The sequence below is a fragment of the Vulpes vulpes genome, chromosome 5 (assembly GCF_048418805.1).
Source record: "Vulpes vulpes isolate BD-2025 chromosome 5, VulVul3, whole genome shotgun sequence".
NCBI classification, from domain to species: Eukaryota; Metazoa; Chordata; class Mammalia; order Carnivora; family Canidae; genus Vulpes; species Vulpes vulpes.
Window position 1 is genome coordinate 111,777,923 of NC_132784.1, and position 22,495 is coordinate 111,800,417.

General features: G+C 51.4%; 1 protein-coding gene across 5 annotated transcripts in view; it reads right to left on the reverse strand.

The window, feature by feature from the left end:
* Nucleotides 1-22,495, reverse strand: part of LOC112914300 (carboxyl-terminal PDZ ligand of neuronal nitric oxide synthase protein-like) — a 279,569-nt gene that overhangs the window by 160,243 nt on the left and 96,831 nt on the right. Inside the window, exon 1 of one of the 5 annotated variants that reach the window (XM_072759618.1) lies at nucleotides 15,781-15,856. The exons of the other annotated variants lie outside the window; for them this stretch is intronic. The gene's annotated coding sequence lies outside the window, so the exon portion shown is untranslated. Of the gene's footprint in view, nucleotides 1-15,780; nucleotides 15,857-22,495 lie in introns of those variants that run through there. 5 annotated transcript variants of the gene reach the window in all.

Here is a 22,495-nt window from a genome sequence, read left to right on the forward strand (position 1 = left end):
CGAGGCTGGCTTCTCTACCTCTGCTCTGCACACATTCCAGTGCACCCAGGGCTCTTCAAAAAGGTGCTCCAAATTCATCACAATGCTCCAGGTATGCTCTAATAACTTCCACTGAGAGGATGGGGTTCTCACCTCCCTTCTTATAGGCACAGCACCTCTATTAATGCAGCCTACATTCCCATTTCCTTCCAGCTCAGGAGTGAAGAGAGCAGCTCCGGGGCCAGACACAGAGACGGAATTCACAAAAACATATGCTTCCTCTCTGTCTTCTGAGACCTCCTGGTTCCACCGCACCCCCCACCACACACATAAAGAATTCCTCAGGGGTGAGGTCATGCTGAACTTCACTCTGAACCAAGTCCAGAACTTTCTAAAGCCCAGGGGAACGGTGCCGGGGGAGATGCAGCAAAAGGCCTGAGCCTCAAAGCTCTCTGGAGGTAAGCCCCTGCCTCCAAGGCCAGGCCACAGGGTCTCACAACATTGAGGGGCCCTTGGGTCTGATTTCCGTTCAGCCAGTTTTCATGGTTCCCCAAAGGGTGCGTGGCCTACACCCCCAGGGAGTCAGAAAGTGCTGCTCCCCACCTCAGAACACGCACAGCCTTTCCGGTGAAACAGGAGGTTTCAGGATTCTTCCCGTGTCATCAGATAGGTCCTGAGTGCAGGTCAGGGGCAGGTTTAAAAACCCAAATTCTGGGCCTGATGGAATGAATCCAAGGCCACAAGGGTGAAAACCACCCAACATCTACCTGCACCTGCCACGCACTCACAGCAGGCTTTGACCTGCCGGGGCGGCCAGCACGTCCTCCCCGGGGGGAGACGGCCACTCGGCGATGGGAGGACGGAAGCTGAGCAAGAGCTATGGGCTTCCCACCATCACTCCGTGGCAAACGACGCCCAGACCCGTGCTTCCCTCTCCAGGCCCGTGGCTTCCACCAGCAGCTCAGCCCCTGCCTCCTCCCACCGAGCCAACGGCACTCCCAGATCTGGGACCGGGGACGTAATTTGTATCCTGCTTCATGTGCATCTGCATGCGGGCTTCACGGTGCTTAATTCCGAGTGGGGACCTCCAACATCGAGGCCAGTCCTCCACAGCTGTCCTCAAACCCAGAATCACTGAAACCTTAAAACCAGTGTGTTCGATCGAATCCCCAGCGCAGCAGCACCCAAGGGCCGGCTTTTAAGGTCAGTCGTCTATCAGCACCCACCCTGGGGCCTGTCCGTATACACAGCCCAGGCAGCCCTCTTCTGGGGAAGGAAAATCACTCGAAGCTCCTGATTTCACCACCTGTGCACCTGCACCCTCGTCGGAAGGGCTGGGAAAAATAGCAGATGTGACACAGGGCCACAGGCCACAGGCACCTCTGCCAGTTATTTTCTGCATATCCTCGGCAAAATGGGGATGGCACCAACTATCGATTCTCACAAAAGTTTAGGATTTTTCTTTTGAAAGAGAGGGGGGGGGGTGGGGAGGAGGGAGAGAATCCCAAGCAGACTCCACGCTGAGCACAGAGCCCAACGTGGGGCTCAATCTCATGACCGGAGCTGAAATCGAGAGTCGGACTCAACCCACGGAGACTCAACCCACGGAGCCGCCCGGGGGGCCCTGATCCTTACCAAAGGTTTAAAAGGTTAAATTAAACGAATGCAGTCTGAGGAAGCCAACAGCACACACAGCGTAGCAGAAAACCCGTAGGTGATGCTGTTCCCTTCTCCCACTCTTAAAGGGACACCTTTGCAGGACTCCCTCCCGACAGTGACCTCTCCATCCTGTCTCCTCCTACCTTAGGCTCCACGTAATTCTAGAAGCAGACTCTAGGAGATCTGATGGTGCAGTGCGACCTAGAGCTGCCTCGGTGGTGAGATGTGGGGAAAGAGGCTCATCCCCAGGCTGACCCCCTGTGAGGCGGGGGACTTGAACCTCTCTGGCATGGAGAAGTCGTAAGGAGTGTCTTTGCTGTATTTGATAGGGCCACCCGTATCTGCTGGGCGGCTACTGCTCGCAGGACAGCATGCATCGAGCCCCCCTCCCACTGCTTGCTGCCCGCCTGGGGAGCTGAGACCCATCCCCCAACACTGAGTAAGCCTCCTCCCCTCCCCGGTCTCGGGGGCCATGTCTAAGTGGATGCCAGGCCGAGGACTCTGTCCGGACTGGCTCAGGATGGGCACCGAGAGCGTCCGGGTGGCCCTTTTTACCTCCAGGGCCAGCACAGGGAAAGCTCCCAAAACATATCAGGTCGATAGATCAGCACAAGAATGAGTCAATTAAATGTGAGTCGAGGCAGTAGGGCCACCTGCAGGTTGGCACAGACCCCAACCAGGCCCGTGCCGTGGGGCACCAGGAAGCCTCAGGGAGAGACAGGAACCCTGCCCAGGTCCTCCCGAGGTCCGTGACCTCAGTCAGGGCAGCAAGAACCACCCAGAAACCCCGGCATCGTCCTCAGGTTCCTCTCTGGGTTGACGTTCGCCTCAAGTCTCTCAACAGCAGATCTGGAAACAGCCAGCTCCTGCCCTCCCTGCGCAAGGGCAAGCTCACAAAGGCCAGACTGACAGGATATTACAGAGATCAGAGACTTCAAGCCCCGGAGCCTCGGATTCACGCGCAGATGACGCCGAAGACAGGACAATACGGAGGGACCATCAGGGAAGATTACAGGCCTGACACCCCAGTCTGTAATTAAAATGTCATTCTGTCTCTGCCCCAGCCCCTCAACGAGTATCAGGACAGCCCACTCTCTCCTCCACCCCTTGGCTCATCCTCCCTCCTCCTGCATCTTCTTGGAAAGCCTTCCAGATCAGAGCCTGGGGGGGTGGGGGTGCAGTTGGGGGGGCAGCAGGTAAAGCCAGCGACCCCTTAGGCCATACTGCATGCCCCGTGAGGCTCTCTCCATCCCAGCCCCTAAGAGCAGCCCTGGGGACACAAGTGAGCCTCAGGGCAGTGTGACCCCAGGCGGGGCAGGGGCCAGGAGGGCTAAGTGCTCTCAGGCACCCCCAGGCCAGGCCTCTCTGCTTCCCCACCCGGGGAGAACAGAGAGATAGCCCGGTGCCTGGTGGTGGGGAGAGCCCAGGGAAGGCCACCCAGCAGACCCAGACTCCCCGAGGGACCCAGAGCAAGCCTAAAAAGGGCGTGGGTGAGAGACCCTAAATTGTTTTGCTGAGTCAAGTCTGCACCACAGGCTCCATCCCCCGGGCTTCCAACTGAAAAGCAGGTCACTTAGCTCTCACGCTCACCTTGGGGCCACACCAGGCTCCATCCACCTGTTCCATTTCACCAACACTCAGACCCCCGGACGGGTGGGCGAAAAGCCAGCAGCCAGGACATCCAGGCTGCGGAGGGCCCCCACCCTGCGGCCCCCTCCCCAGGCCACCCAACCCCCCGGCTGCCCCCCACCCACCTGAGCAAATCCAAGGGAGGCCCCCAGTGTCCTGCACTTAAACCCACCCCCAGCAGGCTCTCTGTCCTTGGTTTCTGCCCCACATGGGGGCAAAACACCAGCCTTTAGGGCCCACCGCATGTGGCCTTCGCACTGGCCTGAGAACGCTCACCAGAGAGACACTGAGCATTTCTTGAGTATTTACGGCACCCAAGACACTGTCGATAGCAGTTAATTATTACTCAAAGAAATGGACTCTGCCCTCAAAAACGTGTCTTTTATTGCACTTGCCAATAAACGCCCACGTAGCACGTGGCCCCACTCACAAAGGAGCGGGGGAAATAAAATGAAAACTGCCCCTAAACCACCTTGCCCGTCTCCGCAATCTGTCCACAGGTGCAGCCGGCAACGCGAGGGGGACACAGCCCACTTGCCCGGACTCACGCGCTCCCCCAGCCTTGACTGACCATCTGGCAGCCCCAGTCCGCTCCTCCCAACAGCCTCCCTGCAGGAGTCAGGTTGATTGTGGTGGGCCACTATTTATTCTGTTTGATTTCTATGAGCGGCGTCGCGCACAGCCTGCGGGGTCGTGGGATGCTCCCCAGCACCTCCTTCCAGCGGCTTCCCCGCGGAGCCCTCCAGCCCCCGCTTCACAGCAGTCCCAGGCCAGGCCGCCCGTGCCAGGAGCCTGCGTCCCCCGTGGGCTCCTCCTCCCCGACACCCGCACAGCGGCACCCGCACAGCGGCTCCCGCACAGCGGCTCCGGCACAGCGGCTCCGGCAGCTCCACCCTGCACCCCTGAGATCCCAGCAGCATGCAGAGGGCTTCGCTGTCCTTCTGGCCTCAAAAATATGTTGAACGGGGCAGCTCAGCAGTTTGGCACCTGCCTTCTGCCCAGAGCGTGATCCTGGAGACCCAGGATCGAGTCCCACGTCGGGCTCCCTGAGTGGAGCCTGCTTCTCCCTCTGCCTGTGTCTCTGCCTCTCTCTGTGTGTCTCTCATGATTAACTAAATAAAATCTTTAAAAAAAAAATACATGGGACGCATCCATCAGTCATTCTGTATCAATCAAGATTAATACAGAAACAGCTCGGAATCAGCCAACCTGATGAAGAAATGAACCCCCACGTTACCCTGAGCCACACTCCTTTCCTTTACCGCCATCAAATATGCGGTCTCCCTCCCCAAGAGCCAGTGGATTTTCATTTTACCACATTTTCCTTTACCACATTAAAGAAATGTCAACTTGGGGCGTCTGGGTGGTTCAGTCGATCAAGCATCTGCCTTTGGCTCAGGTCATGATCTCGGGGTCCTGGGATCGAGCCCCGTGGAGGGCTCCCTGCTCCGCGGGGGAGTCTGCTTCCCTCTCTGCCCCACACCCCCCTGGTGCTTTCTCTTTTGCAAATAAATAAATAAAAATCCTTAAAACAATTAAAAAAAAAGAAGAAGAAGAAATGTGAACTCTGCAACTCTGTGTAAAAACTCTCAGGAGGAAAAGAAAGGGAAGAGTCAGCACTGAGGATGACAATGGGACGCTGAGCCTCAGCAATGACTAAGGCGCTCTCAGCACTGCTGTGCCAGGATTCCTTGGACAGGACACGGCCACCTGAGAGCCAGACCTCATTTCACTCCAGCTGGCCTAAGTACCCCTGTGGACCTCTCAGGGGACTCGCCCGAGGCCCCGCCAGCCAAGAGAAGAGCTCACCCTGAGACACCAGAACTGGGCAGACAACATATAGAAAACCCAAATCTAAACAAAACATTTAAGCACCAACACCTGCCCCCCCACCCCCCGGGCACATGATTGACCCTAAAGCCTGTGTTCCATCAGCAAAGACATTCTGGTCTCATTTACCCCTTTAGCCAACAGTTATTCTGACGATTGCTTACTTTTTCTTTAAAACCAATTACGTACCTGGCCTTGATCCATGACCTAGAGGAAGGCATATGATATATGGCACAGGGCTGCTCTCAAGATGCTGGCAATCTAGTTGGAAGGCTCAAGCTATTCCACAAAAATTTGACCCAAGAATAAGGGCCTGAGAACCGAATTCCTATGGCCAGGAGTAGCTGGGGAGGACACCGGAGGGGAGACAGGGATGCCAGATGGTAACAGAAAGGATGAGTGGCATTGTAAAACAAGACGGAGGGCACAAAGAAAGGAAAGGGTAGGACAAATACCATGGTAACTGGGAAGACAGTCCAAACAGGTATACCCAGCCTGCATGGAGGACAGGATGCTCACCTGGAGTGGAAGGAAGAGAAGTCTGACTTTTCTTTGTAACATTTGTTCTCAATTAGCAGAGTTTGTTCGTTTATTTATTCAGTGCCTAGATGCTGAGCCCGACCTAAGTGCCAGGCGCTGTGCTGGGTGCTGGGATGCAATTTAAACAGGTCAGGGCTTTCTAGGACCTCAGGACACCCTCGCAGAGACAGTAAACACGTTGGCAATTAACGGACAGGGTGATACACACTGTGAGTGAGCATAAAGGACCGTAAAGAGGGGGTGCCAACTTCATGCTGTTAAGAAAAACAGAAATGTTGGAATCAATCAATCAATACTGCTATTCCTTTTATTATTTTTAAAAGATTTTATTTGTTTGAGAGAGAGAGAGAGAGAGAATAAGAGCATGAGCAGAGGGAGAGGGAGAAGCAGACTCCCCGCTGAGCAGGGAGTCCGATGTGGGGCTCTATCCCAGGACCCAGGATCATGACCTGAGTCTTAACCAACTGAGCCACCCAGGTGCCCCCTTTTTACTATCATTAATACTGGTTTTTGTTTTTGGTTTTTAAGTAAACTCTACCTTCAATGTGGGGCACGACCTCGCGATCAGGAGTCAAATGCTCCTCCAACCGAGCTAGCCGGGTGCCCCCATCCTGTTATTCTTAATGGCAGCTCCCATTTACTGAGCACTACTGCATGCCAGGCCCTAGATTAAGCATTCACATAATCCCCAGAGAGCCCTCCAGTCACTGCCCCCACCCCCATTTCATCCAAAAAGGAAACACATTTTACAAAGATCACAGAGCTACTAAGTGGCAGCCCAGTGTTCAGAGAATGTCCTCTCTGGCATTTCCTCTGCTACTAGGCGGGCAGGTGCAATTCCAACGCAGCCAGGCTTCCTAGCACCAGCCGGGCAATGCACCCAAGCTAGCCGCTGGCCAAACCCTCCAAGAGGATGCCCAACAGCAGACTCTAGTTTCACAAGCTTTGTCAAGACTGAGTATCTCGACCCAATTCCTCATGCCTCTCCTAGGATAAAACAGAAGTTAGACTTCCTCGCAGCATTAATATCCCCCTCCTACCTCCCCTTCTGTCTCTCTCCAGCCCCAATCCCCAAGGACAGCCAAGGTCTGTTGGCGAGACACTGTCTCAGACCCACGAGCCCAGACCAAAGGTAGAGAACACTGGCAACTTTGCCAACCCCACACTACGGTTTTTCTGTGCTCCTTTTGATCATCTGTGAGATCATTTTCAGAAAGGAAAAAAAAAAAAGTCATTTCCATTTCCAAGAGCCCCTTTGGAACAGAGTACAAATCTTGAAGGTTGTGGGGAGCTGTTCCACAGACACAGAACTTCCAACAGGAAAGCAGAAACCACAGTGCCCTTTGAGAAAAGGTCTCAAAACATGGGCACAGCCAGCCCTGAAGATTAGTTCAATATGGAGAGGGCTCTCCTCAGCCAGCGATGGGCTCCCAAACCAACCCAGAGCCTACCAGCTGCCTCGATGGACCAACCAGGCTCTCCGTGACCCACGAGGCTGCGCAGAGCTCGCTCACCCACTGGTTACGGCCACGGGACTGTACTATCTGCTCTATGCTAAAGGAGTGAAGGGTGCTCTGGTCCTTTATTTTGTTGGAGAAAGGAAGAGGGAATATAGAGGAGCCCAGGGAGGTAGTGACTATAAAGTTGGGAAATCATATTTTGTTGTTTGTTGTTGTTGTTGTGTTGTGTTTTTTTTGTTTGTTTTTTGGTTTTTGGTTTTTTTTTTAAGAGGGGAGTAGTCAAGAGATCGGAACTAGGGCAGATCCATCTGGGATATTTATTTATGGCCACGCATGGGGAGCTCTGCACGCAGCGTGTGTCTATCTGACACTTGTTGCAGTGACAGCGTCGCATCTCCGGGGAGCCGGGGAGACGGGCAGCCCTGGCAGCCGTGTCACGCTCCAGCGAGTTGGCAGCTTTGCCTTAGATCTTCTGGCAAATACTTGCCAATGGCTCAGATGGAAAGGTAACCTCTTAATTAGAAAAGATAGGAAAGAAACATCCATGGAGAAATGGAAAACAGAGCAGCAGCATCCAACAACTGGTGGGGGGTGGGCACACCAGGGAGGAAAAAGGGTTCCGGGCTTTGGGAAAAGAGTCTGGAACAAATAGGAAGAAAAAAAAAAAAAAACAAGCTCTGGCCTGATTTCTGAGAAGCGCCCCCTTTCCCTGGCCGCCTCCGAAACCAGGGGAGAGTCTTCAGGGAGTGGCCGGGGAAGGGAACAGACAACCCAGCTAAATTCCAACGGCAGCCAAGGAAATTTAGAGCCTTCTGGCTGCTATTCAGCAAACTAGACAAAGACGTAGTAAATGGCAAAGAGAAAAAGGAAGCACACGTAATCCTCCATCAACACAAGTTCTTGAACGAGGGCTCCTTCCTCTGCTCAGGTCTGATGGCTGATTTGGTTTCCCTTCCCAAGCCCTGGGGCCTTTCCTGCTTTCTCTCTCCTGGAGGCTTTTCGGCCCCCAGCATTCCCAACAGCCCTGAGTGCCTCGGGTTCCTCCCTATAAGCCAGGCCACTGGGACAAACTCTAGTCCAGAATGGCCCAAAATCTCCTCTCCCTTCACCCCAGTGTACCCCCACTTCAGGCTGGGACAACCCTGAGGTCAGCCTTTAGAGATCCCAAAAGGGATGGCCTGTGGCTGAGCAGAATTCAAACAGGGGGTCTGGGGCGCCTGGGGCGGGTGGCTCAGTTGGTGAAGTGTCTGCCTTCGGCTTGGGTCATGATCTCGGGGTCCTGGGATTGAACCCCGTGGATAAGCTCCCTGCTTATCAGAGAGTCTGCTTCTCCCTCTCCCCTTCTCCCCCTCTCCCACCCCGCCAGCTCGTGTGCTCTTTGTCTCTCTCTCTCAAATAAATGAATAAAATACTTTTTAAAAAATAAAATAAAAGAAGGGATCTAGAGCTGCCTCTTCCTACAGGACAGTCCAGGCTCCCAACCTCAGCCACTCTGCGGCCACAAGAGCATTGCTGCTTTAGGCATCTGGGAACTTCCCGACAGCCCGAGAGTCACCTTTTCAGTAATAGTTAAGAAAAGCCCGTAACTGCCAAAACTTCCCTTCAACATCCCGAGTGCTCTCCAAAGGCGGGCTGCTCTCTCACACAGGGATTTCTCAGCAGAGGCTGTGGGTTCCTCACACGGGCACATCCTAATTATTCACCGGGGGTCAGAAGGTCTGGCTGCAGTGAGGAGCCTGGGCTAGACACCTGCTCAAAGTCTCTCCCGTGGTCCGTCTGTCTGTAAAGGAAGTGGGGGCACCTTCTGTTGCATAAAAACATGGGCCCAAGCATGTGAGGTCTCTGGCGGAGCATTAACTTAAAATTCAAACACCTTTCAGATTCACACAGAAAGCTGCAAAATCACCTACTAAGGAAAACAGAGCAAGGTCCACAGACTGGTAAACCTGACTATAACCAGGTTAGGTTATTTTAGAATCTGTATCTGTACTGACTCATACCCAAATCAGAAAGGGACTGGCCATCCGTGGAAGCAGAGAGATGCAGAGTCTTAGAAGCAAATATGGATTTAGCCCGTAGAGGCACAGACCAGAGAAGCCTTTGGCCCAAGACTCGCTGCCAAAGCCACCTGACAGGGGACATCCTTTCTGGGGGGTGAAGGCAGCCATCAGGCCTCTTGGCCTGATTCTCTAACACAAGCGTTACTTGTATTTTTGAATTAACAAATCATAATAGCCCTCTTGCTCATGCTTTCACTCCGATTCCAAGCCTGCCCGACCACGTCCTGTGCTATCCTCACAAGGTCTGCTTCCAAAGGGCCAATCGCCAAAAGCAAACCACAAACCACCCCTGAGACCCTTCCCAGTTCGACAGGACCACCTTGGGAACTGCACGTCTCACACTGGAGCCTGAGACACAGCCTGAAGTATCCCTGAGAACGCCAGGTCGATGGCTGGGACCAGCTGCTCTCAAACTCGAGCTGCTTCAGAATCACCCAGAGGGTTTGTTAAAGCACACATTCTTGGCCTTAACCTCAGAATTTCTGGTTCAGGGGTTCTTAGGTCGGGCCTGAGACTCTGCATTTCTCTGGCATTCCCAAGTGAGCCTGATGCTGCCGGTCTGGGGACCACACTACAGGACTCACCGGCCTAGACCATTCGAGTAATTCAGGACACAGAGCTGGGAAACCAAAGATATGGTCACTGGCCTGAGAACCCCAAACAATTCACTCTCCTGCAAAAGGACCATCACCTTCTAGCTGAGTAGAAGTGAACCCCTTAGGTGAGCACCAACCACATGCCAGGATCTAGACGAGCACGTTGCCCCCACGTGATCCAATTCTCAATCGACAGAGGAAGGCCTCAGCCAAATGAATGGTGTCATTGTAACAATAATAATTATTAAAATTAACGGGCCAATAAATCATCTTGATCAGAAGGGTCAAGAGTCAGTGACCAACACCAAGAGGTCAATTACAGGATCAGTGTGAGCTCACCTCCCCTCTGGCCCCAGGCCTCTGTCACCGAGGAGGAAAAGGGAATTTAGCCAGCAACCCGGGAGAGAGCAAGAATTTCTGGAATCTCTTATCTTCCTCTGCCAGCCCAAACACAGATCCTTAAGCAACTCAGTAAATCAAAGTATACACACCAAGAGTCCTGAGAGGCCCAGTCCTCTCCTCCCACGGTCCCTCCGAGCCAGAGCCTGCAGCAGCTGGGGCAGGACCCCGTGGCGACCGAGGCGGGGTGTGTGGAAACAGAAGCGGAGTGGCTGTCCTGGCAGCAGAACTCTGCACTGCAGGACATTGTGCAGGAGGCACTTTCTAGCAGGAAAGTCTCCCAGGGGAAGAGCGTCCAGAGTCGCGACAACACTGCCCACGGGAGGCTCAGGGGTCCTTTCCAACCCGCGTGCTGTTGTGTGAACACTGTCACAGTGGTGTGTGCCCACGCTGAAATGCTAAAGGATAATCCAACTGAGGCCAAGAGCAGAGCTGCTTTATTAAACAAGGCTGACGTGGCCAAGCTCAGCTGTGAGGTGGTAGGCAGTGCTGGTGGGGGCCACCTCCATCAGGGCTCCTCCTCGTTCAGGACTCCAGGAAAGCAACACAACAGAGACTCCCTGGCTTCTGGAAACAGATGCTATTTTCCAAAACCCGGACTAGGCCTGGCCTAGCAGCACACCCCTCCTCTTCCACTGCCGTGCGCACAACCACCAGAATTTTACCAATGCCTGAAGTATGTTCAGGGAGGAGAGAAACCCTGGGGTTGCCGAGTCCATCCAAGCAGGGAAGGCTGGCTTGTAAAACGAGAGCTTGAATTCAGCCTGGAGATCGGGGGAGCCAAGTATCTGCAGGGCTGCAACCACAGGAAAGGGATGAACCCCATTCTGTGCGCACCTGGCCAGGGAAGGGCAGAAAGTAGGGCAGTCACTACAAAAGTCACATTATTTTCGTAACGGCCACAGAAAGCAAAGCTCCACACAATCTCATCTGGTGCCAACATGCAGCCCTGGGTTATAAAATGGTAGGAAACTCCTCCCTGGCCGTGGCCTGGACGTTCCTGCATGAGCTGGGCTTGGCCGTCTCTTCAGCCTCACGCTCCACGAGAATTTTTCTTCTGTTGCTGGAAGAGGTCAAGCTCACGCCTGCCCCCAGTCTTGTATGCGCTGATCCCTCAGCCATGAACGACGCTCGGCAAGGCCAACAAAGGTCAGGCAAGGCTGGCTCATGGTCAACACCCAGGCTTCCTCCAAAGGTCTTCACAGGCGGCCCCAAAACAGCCCACCCCGCCTTCCCCTTGGTCACATCACTGAATTTTCCTCACAGGACTGAACTGCTACCTGACGTCACCTTGTTCGTGATGTATTTGTACTGTAACCAGTCGTCCCCACCGTAAGTTCCATGAAGGCTAGAGACCTCCTCCGTCTGCTTCCCAGGACCTAGAATGCTAGCAGATAAAGCCACTCGAACACTCGTTGATGAATGAGTATTTGTTAAAGAAATGGCTTGTGCCCGGTGTTTTAAGTATGAGGAGTCTGGCTCTGTGTGCAAAGGTGTGTTCTTTGGCATCTAAATTATAGAAAACTAGCTGCCTAAGAATTAGCAGACCACTGACAAAAATATGCCAGCTTTTCCGTAATAACTTGTTAGCAGAACTAAATAAGCACCTTAAACTTTTCCCATGTTATGAATAATGCCTGCCTAGATATTTTTGCTTTTTACAACGGCAGCTTCAAGTGATAATTTGGGGTGGCTATTAATACCCAATACACGTCTGATGTATGAAGGATCACTCTCAGACCTTCTATTGTAAGGCGAAATGACAGGATATAAATACCACAACACACAGACTACGACACAAATCCAAACTTGATATATTTGTGGAACATGCTGAAATAATCTTAGTATTGGCCAATGGTTTCAATTTTGAAGAAAAAACAAAAACCCTTATCTCCCTGGTATTGTTAACAAAAGTTCCTGCACTTCAGGGGTGACATAATGATCCTACTACAATGCGGTCTACCTCCAGCCTGCCTGTCACTTCTCCCAAAGATTCAACAGTGGCCAGCCAGCTCGCGCTCTGCGCCAAAGCTGAAACACTCCAGCTATTCTCAGTGTTTGCCAGACTTGGGTCTCAGGCCACGTGACACCCAAGAGCGGTGGGCCCGCACGCGAAAAAGCCCATTTCAATAAAGCCAGTGGTCCAGGTCTTAGAAGGGACATTAACAGTAGAGCATTAATCAAGCATCATGAAAACGGCCTATAAAGAGACTGCATGATGGGCCCAACTCCAGCAATAGAAATCAAGGAAGAATTCTCACAGAGCACAAGTCTGTGGAACAGAATACTGAGCAAGCTTCCCAACAGGCCACAGATAATTTGCAAAAATGGTTGCAAAGGGCATCATTTGCTTATGCAAAATAGCATCTTTTATCTGAAAACTCCAGGGTGCCATTTGCCCAGGGGCTGTTCCTGTTGAGATCCTAAACAGGAGTGAGAATCAGGGGACACCGGGGTGGCTCAGCGGTTGAGAGTCTACCTTTGGCTCAGGTCATGATCTGGGGTCCTGGGATTGAGTCCCACATTGGGCTCCTCTCAGGAGCCTGCTTCTCCCTCTGTGTCTCTGCCTCTGTGTCTCTCATGAATAGTTAATTTTTTTTTTTAAAGAATTAGAATCAGTCCCAATTTTCAAGAGTCCAGCTCCTTTCTCCACCGGCCAGATAAGAAAGCCAACAATGGGCAATCAGATTGGTTGACTTTGGGCTGCTAAGAGATCCCCCTGCTACAAGATGCCTCCTCACATTGAGAATGGCAAGCTAGAGATGAAGACAACAGGAGGGTATAGCACCGTATTTCTGAGGCCCTGGAGACTCCTCCAAATGCTCTCTTAGCTCTGTTCTCTACACGGCTGTGTGAATATAGCTGAATCAGACAGGGGCACACACAGATTGTTTTCCATCCAGCGCACCATGTGGCATCTCAGACACGGAGAAGTTCTCAATCAGGGCAGCAGACAAGTGGTCGTGGGCTCTGGACACCTGCTGCCACAGCAAGGCCACTCTGAATCAGATTCCAGCTCACCATCAGGGACCTTTGTTTCCATGAACTACTCCATGTCCTCTCTTCAACTAGCTTCACAGATCTGTAACACACCGCGGCATGCTGGACAGGATGACGGCGAACCGAGCACACTCTTACACCCAAAGGATATGATGGGGGGGGAGGGGGATGATGTGGCAACGTACATATCAAAAGCCTTAAGATTCTACATACCCTTGAATGCAACAATTCCATTTAGTAATTTAGTCTAAAGGAATAATTCTGAATGGATTCAATGATAGAACTACAAGGATATTGACAGAGAGCTACGAGAAACTAGAAACAAGCTAAATATCAAACAGCATGGTCCTGGTTAAATAATTATGCTATATCCATTTACGAGAACGTAAATATACTTGCCATTAAAAGCAATGCTTTCAAGGACTAACGCCATGAAGCAATCTTATAAAATATTAACTGAAAAAAAAAAAAAAACGGCTGCAAAACCTTCTACAGGACAAGATCTTTTAGTTAAAAATATTCTTTTTTTGTTAAAATTACATCCTATGAGATATACACTAAAAAGCTTTACAGTGGCTATTTCTGGCCAGTGGGATCGCTGGCAAGTTCTGCATTCTTTTTCTCCCCCCCCCCCCCCCCGCATCCTTTAGAACACTTTGATACAATAAATGTGAAACAGGCTTCATATCAAAGAGAACAGGGGTTATTATTTTAAAATAATTCACTGCACCATGGAAACATCTCACAGGGTTTAAACACTCATCTGTGGGAGACAATCACAACATCTCAGAGGCAAGCACAGTAACATTAAGATTTCTGCCCAGAGACACGTGTTATAACATGGTGCCAGCCAAAATGCCGTCTCACTGTGTGTTTCCTGAGGTCTTGAACAAATGGTGCCAGATATAGACACATCACACCAGGACTGCCCTATCTTGATGCCATAATTATAAGTGTTATTTTAACATTTGCAAATTATACATATATATGTGTGTGTATTGTGCGCGCATGCGCACACACAACACACACACACACAAAGAAAAGCAACTCTGAAAGAAGGAAAGAACTGGCTTTTCTGGTCCCAGGCAGAGCTTATCATCAAGCTCAGCCCCTCTCATGATGTACTCCTGGTGAATCTTGGGAACAACTTCAGAGCCTCACTGTCTCCTGGAAGAGACAGGACATGTCAGCCAAAGGTTCAGAATCGAAATCTGATTCTAGAGAAGGAGGTAGTGTGTGTGCATTCTTTCTAGACTCTGTGTGCAGAAGTGTCCTTCATCACAAATCCCATGACATTCCTCGTTATTATTTTGACTTTTACACCATGGGCAACACTGTTACTAGAAATTACATCACAATCCCCTTCTTAGGGATCCTAGCAGCTCTGGGAGACCATTTGCAGACGGCTCAGACGTATGGAGAATCAGAGGCAGAAGTCCCTGCCGTTGGGACATGCTGTCCCAGTGTGCACGGCAGGTTACCATACCTCAAAGCCCAGCCTGAGGAAGGAGTCCAGCCCCTCAACTACGTGGCTGTTCAGATCAACCCCATCAAAACAATATAGTTCTTCAAGTCACCAAGTCATTGACCAAAAGACGAGAGTAACCTGTGAAAGCAACAGGTTCTGGAAGGTAGGGTGGAATCAGGTTAGCATAAAATGAACACAAGCTGCCAAGTAGTGTCACCAAATGGACCCTAGGACAGGATAATGCTCCCACCCGCACAAGGACATCCACGTCTCCATCTCCAGAACACATGAACAGGTTGCTTTACCAGCCAAGGTTCTTGGCAGGTGTGATTAAATCAAGGGCCCTTCTGGGGTGCCTGGGTGGCTCAACTCAGTCAGTTGAGCATCTGACTCTTGGTTTCAGCTCAGGTTACGATCTCCGTGAGATCGAGCCCTACATTGGGCTCTGTACTAAGCAGGGAGTCTGCTTGAAAATTCTCTCCCTCTCCCCCTCCCTCCACCCGCACGAGCACATATGCACTGTCGTTCACACGCTCAAGCTCACGTGCACTAAAATAAATCTTTAAAAAAGAAAAAAAAATTCTTCTATGGAGAAATTATTGTGGGTCATCTAGCAGCCCAATGTAATCGCAGGGTCCTTAAAGCTGGCAGAGGGAGGCAGAAGAGGAGCATCAGAGAAGTGTCCGTGGAAGAACCGTCAGAGGCATGACAGGGCTGACTTTGAACACACAGAGCGGAAGGGCCCCGGAGCCAACAGGTATCAGCAGAGCCTTCCGAAGCCGGAAAAGGCAAGGAAATGATCTCCCTCGGCAAAGGACACAACCCCGTGGACACCTCGATTTTAACCCAGTGAGGCCCACATCTGAGTTCAGACTGTACGATCACAAATGTACGCTAAGTCATTAAATTTGTGGTGATTTACTACAACAGCAATAGAAAATAATAGAGAGATGGTGCTGACTGTTCAACAGCTGGGATCCTGCGACCCACTGCCACACAGGAACGAGGCTGCAGCCTGGGTGTCGCCCCAGCCAGGCTCGGGAGCTGCGGGCACCCGGGGCGGCCTACGCAGACCCAGGGCCGGGGGCGGGGCACCGAGGACACTCGCTGGAACGCCCCACGACGTGGAAAAGCGAGGTTCAAATCCCAGCTCCACTCACCAGAAGCCGGTGACTCCATTCTTAAACTGGAGGAAGGCTTGAGCATTGATTTACTGTCGTACTTCTCCCTTCGTTCTGACACGACTACGTGACGGGATGACGTCCTTCACCACGGACCTGCACGCCCACAATGACACGAGGGCAATCTCTGCAGAAATTATTCAGGGGCTGACGTGTTCTCGGAGCGGTTTCTTAATATTCAAAGACATTCACATCCTCTTTGGAAGCCAGTTGCTTGTCAGCAGGCTGGTTGTTTTTCTCGCCAGTGACGAGCGGATCCAACCCTGCCCAGTCCTCATTTGTCTGGGGAGGTTCGAGCAGCTCTCCAGCAACCCTTTTATTGACTAACTGGAATCCTGACATCTTCTGCAAGATTTGCAATTTCACTTCGAAATGCATTTGCATCAGATTTGCATTGTGCTGCTGCAGTGGAAAGAAAACAGGAGCCAAGGGCCCTTGAGGATGGACCAGAAGAGATGTCAGGTGTTGGGGGGAGAAGCCGAACGGGGAGGGCTTCAGCTTTCTACTGCTTCGTGACAAATTAGCACAAACTTCGGGGCTTACCAAAAACCATGTTTATTTTCTCCATTTCCCTGGAGCCAGCTTGAGCCCTCTGCTCGGGGTCCCACCGGCTGCTATCACGGTGCGGCCCAGGTGGTGTTCCACTCTGCACCCCGGGTCCTCTTGCAAGCTAAGCTCCCCATTGTTGGCAGATTTCAGTTCCCTGCAGCTAGACTAGAGGACGGAGGGCCCTATCCTCTGGCTGGCTGGTGGCTGGGGGTCACTCAGCTCCTACGCACTGCCCCACTTCCTTTCCACAGGACCCCTCAGACACAGCGGCTCTTCTAAGCCTTCAGGAGAAGCTCTTGCTCCAAACAGTCTACAATAAAGGGACATAATCTCGATGGGGGAGTGGGAGGGGGGGTAATACAAGGACATGATGCACTGGGGGGTCACCTTATGGCACATTCGCCATTAGGACCATTTGATTGATTTTTAAAGATTTATTTATTGGAAAGAGTGAAAGAACGCAGTGGGGGAGGAGCAGAGAGAGAGGGAGAGAGCGTCTGAAGCAGGCTCCGCACTGAGCCCCACGTGAGCTTGATCTCATAACCCTGAGATCATGATCTGAGCTGAAACCAAGAGTTGGACACTCAACCGATGGCACCACCCAGGTGCCCCAGGGCCATTTTATAAGCAATCAGTTCATCAGTGAAGGTGCAGATGTTACGAACGCTGTTGCTTTCCTAGGCGACCCCATAATTCCGAAGTCCAGAGAAGGAACCCGTGCATAGTAAGGACGCCTGGTCCTCACCCTCAGATCCATTCTCTCCATTCCCGCCCACTGTGGCACCACTGGGGCCCAGCATTTCCTGCCAGCACGAATGACCGTGTCTAATCTTGTTCTCCCTTCGATCCATGCTCTACTCTGCCCCTAAGAAAGGGCTCAGTATCACACACCCCTTCCTCACCGTGTTCTCATCTGCTTAAAAGGCATCCACAGGTCCCCAGCAGCAGCAGGAGAAAGTCAAAGCTTCTTTGCGGGCAAGGCAGTGCCTTCATGTCTTGTGGCCGGAGGAATCCAGTGCCACGTGCCTCTCTCTCCAGCCTGCCCTGAGCTCTCTCCTCAAGAGTCTGAGGACCCCTCCGCCTGGATTTCCCTCTCCTTCATCCATCCTTCTAACCCAAGCTCCAGGATCCCGGCTTCTGTGAGGCCAACCTTGGCTCCCCTAGGGGGTCCCACGTGATCTTTCCCATCTACAGAGCATTTACTCTTCTGTGCTACAATATTTACTGGTTTTCAGGCCCTTCTCGCCATACTGGGGGCATCTGGAGGCCAAGAGCTCCTTTCTTCCTTCCCGTATCTCCGTAGTACCGGGGAACGGGCAACAGTAATGGTATTTTAATTAATCCTATTTCTAGCACAAGGGTGGCAATTAAGAGTCCAGGTTATGAAACCACACAGCCTGGGTTTGAAGGACGGCTACACCACTTACTAGCAGCATGACTCAGAGCAGGTTACTCAACCTCTCCGTACTTTGGTTTCATCATTTCTAAATTAAAAAAAATTTTTGATAGAAATTTTTCAACTCTAAAATTTCTTTAAAAGAAAAAAAAAGAATACCTAATTTAGGAGATCACTATGAGGAATAATATTGTTAATAATTTATTAATATAAAGTTAATATTTGTGAAGGACTCAGACAAAGGTACGGAGAGGATGGGGACAATACAAATATTTGTGAAATGAAACAAACACGCCACAACCACGTGATATGCAACGGTGAGAAAATCATCCCAACAAAGGAGAGATGTCACACAGATCGGGGAGGTGAGCCAACGGTTAGGGTGTCCTCATGGATGTTGTTCCAAACAAACAAGAAAAGGTACAAATAAAAAATAAACTATGACAGGAGAGGGAAAGCAGAAACTGCAAAATCCTAATAATTCAAGTACCTGAGTGACAGGCATACAAGGAACTCACCTCATCTGCTTTTACAAATTTGACAACTTCCAGAATGAAAACAACTTAAGCCTGAATCAGCCAGCTGCCCCGGCCCAGCATCCAGGGAGAGTCAAAGCATCGGGGCAAGGCCCTGCCTCTCACTCGCCCAGGAACCACCCTTCCTGCAGCAGTTCCCACGCAGCCGTGCATCCCGGGTGAGCCCGAGGACACGTCACCCCAGCCCATGCCTCCGAGGCCACGTGCATGTCACCCCCAAGTCGTGCTTCCCTCCAGAGATGGCGTGGGGGACCGAGAAGCTCGGCCATCAAGAGAGCTGGGTTCAATTTGATGCTAACTCTGTCCCTATTTAACCTTCTCGACCTCACTTTGCTCATCTCTAAAATGGAAAACTTTGCCTCCTAATGTCACTATGAGGATTAAACAGATGAAAAAGTAGCATACTGTTTGCTACATGGCAAGTAGTCAGTGCAGGTGTCTTAAAAATAAAACAAAAGCAGGGGTGACTGGGTGGGCTCAGTCCGTCGAGTCTCTGCCTCCCACTCAGGTCATGATCCTGGGGTCCTGGGATCGAGTTCCACATCACTCCCTGCTCAGTGGGGAGCCTGCTTCTCCCTCTACCCCTCCACCCTGCTCGTGCTCTCACTCCCTCTTCTCTCACTCTTTCTTTCTCCCTCAAATAAACAAGTCTTAAAAATAAAACAAAAGCAAGTGCACGGAGGATGTTGAAGCTAACACCTGGACAGGCCAGCCACCTGCCCCCATAAATATAGGGTGTTCTGGGCCTGGGCCTCTTCACCCCAGTGACTGGGTAACCAGAGCACACAGCTCACCTACCTGGAGAACAGACTTGCCACCTCAATGTGACCCGAAGGCCTGAAAGGGCCACAGGTGAGCCACCAGCCCCTCCCCAGAACGGGATGAAGGGCTCAGCTGCAGGAAACTCCCCAGGGCTGCTGGCCCTCCTGCCACACCCAAGGTGAAAACAGCTTCAGGGATCACATTAAGCTCCTATTCAACACCATGGAGGGATCCTCAAGGCTCCACTAATCCCCGACTCCTGCAAAGCTGTTCCAAATCACAAGGTCACCCTATTTTCCCCATATTACCTCCCAGAATTAAAAAATAAATAAATAAAAGTTCTCAGCAACGCAGGTGGCAATGCGTGCCACTCAAAGAAAAACAGGAAAACAGGTCAGTAGATGGGCAGCTCAGCAACAGAACTGGTTGTTTTCAGAGCGTGTTGACATTTTCCAGGTGAAATGAAGGGGAGGTGGAAGCCTCCAGGCATTTATCCAGTTGATCTGAAAACTGAGGTTCACATAAAAAACCTGCACAAGAATGTTTATCGAAGCTTCACTCATAATCACCAAACTCCGGAAGCTACTGGGACATCCTTCAGTGATGAAGGTTGAACCTACGAACGGCAGCCGGCCCACGGCACCGAGGAAGACTACGCAGCAGTGAAAAGCCACGAGCTGCCAAGTGACAAAAAGGCCTGGAGGACTCTTGAGTGCACATGGCTCAGTGACAGAAAGAAGCCAGTAGGACAAAGCCACACACTGTGATTCCAATCACAGGACAGACGTTCTGGAAAAGGCGAAGCTAGAGAGGCTGCGTCCACAGTGGCCACCAGGCATGTGTGAACAGGGGGAGCCAAACAGGTGAAGCAGAGGATTATTTAGGGCAGTGAGGTTAGTCTGTAGGACCTGGTGATGGCAAATACGAGACATCTAAGCATCGGTCAAAAACCCAGAGAACTGGGGATCCCTGGGTGGCGCAGCGGTTTGGCGCCTGCCTTTGGCCCAGGGCGCGATCCTGGAGATCCGGGATCGAATCCCACATCGGGCTTCCGGTGCATGGAGCCTGCTTCTCCCTCTGCCTGTGTCTCTGCCTCTCTCTCTCTCTCTATGTCTATCATAAATAAATAAATAAATAAATAAATAAATAAATAAATAAATAAATAAATAAATAAATCTTAAAAAAAAAAAAAAAAACCAGAGAACTCCACAGCACAAGAATAACCCTTAATGTACACAATTAAGACAGAAATCACTTGGGAGGTTGGGGGGCAGGGAAGAGGGGGGACAAGCCGGGGTAGAAGGACAAACTACAGAAGAATCTAAACATGTCACAGACGTATGAAACCGCCCCCCCCGGGGAGGTGGGGGTAGAAGTGCTGGCCCAAGTAACGTGGGAGCCTGACCATGGAGTCTACAGAGCCAAAGGCAGAAGCAAGTACATGTGTACATACAAGAGAGGACTGGCGTGTCCCCATGGGGCCTGGGTTCACAGCTTACACCACCGCACTGGAACTGGACAATGAAGGGAGCGCCCGGTGGGAACCAGTCCTCTCACCGTGGGAGGGGGAGAATGAGAAGGGTGGAACGAGTCCAGGGGTAACGGATCAGACCTGGAGCCCACAGCATCTTGGATTCCCGACCCCCTTCTCCAATGAAAGGAACTAGGGCTCCCTACAGAAATGGCGGATTCTAGAACTAGGTCAGGAAATCTGCAACATGAGCCTGGAGCATCTTGTAGGGCCAGAAAATTATTTAAAAAAAAAGTGCTCCCCAAAGACCCCCATGCTGATAGGGTTCTATCACCCAAGTGAACGAGCTCTCCGTGGTCAGAGCAGGAACAATGTGGGCGACAGAATAAAGTAGCAGTTATAATCCAAAGCATGAAATAAGTCTTAGTGAGTCTACATGGACATAACTCAATGCCTGACGAAGTGCGTGGGGGAGAAGAGACGATCTCCACACAGAAGTCCATGCAGCCTATGTGGGTACCCTGCCCTTAAGGAAGCGGAACACAACTCCCTGCTCTAGCTGTGGGCGACAGGGACTGTCCCTTCCAGAGAGGACAGTATAGAAAGTGAGAAAAACTCACTTCAGAATCACTACCTCAAGTCATGTGATCAAGGTTCACATCAACAGGGATCAACGGTATGGACAGAACGGGCCCGGGACAGACTGTGGTGGGAAGGACACTGCTCTTCTTCCCCAAACACGTTACTCAGGACCAAACACCAGCAGCACCTGGGTAGCTCAGTGGTTGAGCATCTGCCTGTGGCTCAGGGCGTGACCCCGGAGTCCCGGGATCGAGTCCCGCATTGGGCTCCCTGCATGGAGGCTGCTTCTCCCTTTGCCTGTGTCTCTGCCCCTCTCTGTGTGTCTCTTATGAATAAATAAAATCTTTTTTAAAAAATTAGAAAAAAAAAAACACCAGACAAATCTCAACTGAGCGGCACTCTACACAACATGCCCAACAAGTAATCCTCCAACCTGTAAAGGTCGTCAAACACGAGACAAGGCTGAGCAACTGTCACCGCCAAGAAGAGCTGAAGGAGACACCATGATTTAATGTAACAGGACATCTCAGACAGGATCCTGGAAAAGGGACGTTGGGAACAGCTAAGGCAACTCCACGAAGTAGGGACTTTAGTTCATGATAATGGATTGTTATCAGTTCATCCATTGTTATCCACAGGCCATACCAATCATCGGGGGGGACGGGGGTTGTTGGGGGGCGGATATAGGAACCTCTGTACTTTCTTTACAGTAATTCTGTAAGCCTAGTAACATTTTATTTTTTTTTTAAGATTTTTATTTATTTATTCATGAGACACACAGAGAGAGAGAGAGAGAGCGGCAGAGATACAGGCAGAGGGAGAAGCAGGCTCCATGCAGGGAGCCAGATGTGAGACTTGATCCCAGGACCCCAGGATCATGCCCTGGGCCAAAGGCGGTGCTAAACCACTGAGCCACCTGGGCTGCCCGCCTAGTAACATTTTAAAGTAAAAAGCTTATTTAAACAAATTTAAAAAGCAGACTGCCACTGAGCAAGGATGAACTCCCCATGTGTTTAGAGAAGAATGGGTCTCTGACAGCGGGTGGGGCAGCGCACTGCCCGGGTACCAGGCCACCAACCCTCAGCCTCCGTACCAGCCAGGCTACTCAGATGGCTCATGACACCACCCCCCCTTCCCCCACTAGCCCCCTCACCCAGATTCAACACAACTCTCACCCCTGAAAGCTCCGTGAGGACCACCCAGCTGGACAGGTGTAGCACTCAGAACTGGCGCAGAGCTCGCTCGGGAAATGCTCAGTGTTACCCCTCCAGGCACTGAGCCCCCTCCTGACAGGGACACACATGACCCAACAGCGTCACGACACTCGGAGTCCCAATTTAATAAGAACAATCCTATTACAAGGCAGGCTAACATACACCCGAGGAGAGAGAGAAGCAG